General features: G+C 40.7%; 1 pseudogene; it reads left to right on the top strand.

Moving 5' to 3' along the window:
* The first annotated feature begins 713 nt into the window (after positions 1 to 713).
* Positions 714 to 811, top strand: LOC118154412 (small nucleolar RNA U13; annotated as a pseudogene).
* The last annotated feature ends 853 nt before the right edge of the window (positions 812 to 1,664 follow it).

Here is a 1,664-nt window from a genome sequence, read left to right as displayed (position 1 = left end):
GACGAACAGCTGAATCTCAGTAAGAACAGAAAGTCTGTGGTGGTTTAACTTGCGCTCATCCTATACACCTCTCCCCAGCTCCAAGGAAGCCTTGAAATTCAACAGCTTCACATCTGTAGCAGCTGTGGAACCCAGAGCCTAGCAGCCACCGAAGAGAAAAGAACAGATTTGAAGCCCAAAAAGGCCCATTCCCAGAGAATTATCACCAGTTGACCTAACAGTTCACTGAAAATTCCCATCATCAGGACGTTTTTTAATCTGAGCTATGTCAGAGTACACACTATGTAAACAGCTTGATGTATAGGGCATTTATTTTTTAAACAACAATCACTAGTACAACAAAAGAAAAAAATAGATAAATTAGACTTAACCAAAATTAAACTTTTGTACTTCAAATGATAACAACAACCTACATAATGTGAGTGAAAAAAAGTAAAAAAGCAATTCACACACTGGGAGGAAATATTTGTAGATCACATAGCTGATAAGCGACATGTCTAGAATATGTAAAGAACTGATACAATTCAACAATAAAAAGACAACCCAACTGAAAAACTGAGAAACGATCTGAACAGACATTCTTTCAAACAGGATAGACAAATGACCAACAAGCACATGAAAAGATACTCCACACATTAGGGAAATGCAAATGAAACCACAGTGAGATAACCACTCTATACCTTCTTGGATGCTACAGTAAAAAACAAAAGCAGATCCTTTTGTAGTTCATAAGCATGATGACTGGGGTTTCACGCAGTAGTGCCTTCCTCAAGCCTTGTTACCACCTCATTGGAACATTACCCCTTTGACATGAAAATTCAAAAAAGGCAAAAGCAAGGATGCCAATGATACAGAAAAACTGAAATTCTCATACCTGCTGGTAGGAGTGTAAAATGGTACAGCTGCGCTGGAATGTTTTTTTTTTCCTTTTTTTAGACAGACTTTCACTCTTGTTGCGCAGGCTGAAGTGCGATGGCATGATCTCCGCTCACCACAGTCTCTGCCTCCAGGGTTCAAGCAATTCTCCTGCCTCAGCCTCCAGAGTAGCTGGGATTACAGGCATGCGCCACCACAACGGAGTAATTTTGTATTTTATTAGAGACGGGGTTTCTCCATGCTGATCAGGCTGATCTTGAACTCCTGACCTCAGGTGATCCACCTGCCGCAGCCTCCCAAAGTGCTGGAATGACAGGCATAAGCCGCCGCACCTGACAAGAAAACAGTTTTGTGTTCCTCAGTAAGTTAACAGAGATACCATATGCCCCAGCAGTTCCACTCTAGGTATATAACCAGGAGAAGTGGAAACATATGTGCAGAAAAACCTGGTATACCAATGTTCACAGAAGCATTATTCATAACCGACAAAAGGGAGAAAAAAACCGAATGCTCATCAACTGACAAATAGAATGAGTCAACGGTCAAAATCAATGCAATGGAATCCTATTTGTCCATAAAAAAAATAGAGTTCTGATGCACGCTATAACACAGATGATTCTTGGGCATATTATGTTAAGTGAAAGAAGCCAGAAACAGAAGGAAACATATTGTATGATTCCCTTTCTATGAAAGACCCAGAATCAGCAAATCCATAGAGACAGAGAATAGATTAGGGATTGCTGAGGTCCGGGGCGCAAACATATGGACGATAAGGTGGAAATGGGGAG

This window comes from Callithrix jacchus, chromosome 5 (assembly GCF_049354715.1).
Source record: "Callithrix jacchus isolate 240 chromosome 5, calJac240_pri, whole genome shotgun sequence".
Lineage (NCBI taxonomy): Eukaryota > Metazoa > Chordata > Mammalia > Primates > Cebidae > Callithrix > Callithrix jacchus.
Note: the sequence above shows the minus strand (reverse complement) of the source record. Positions and strands in the feature narration are given on the sequence as shown.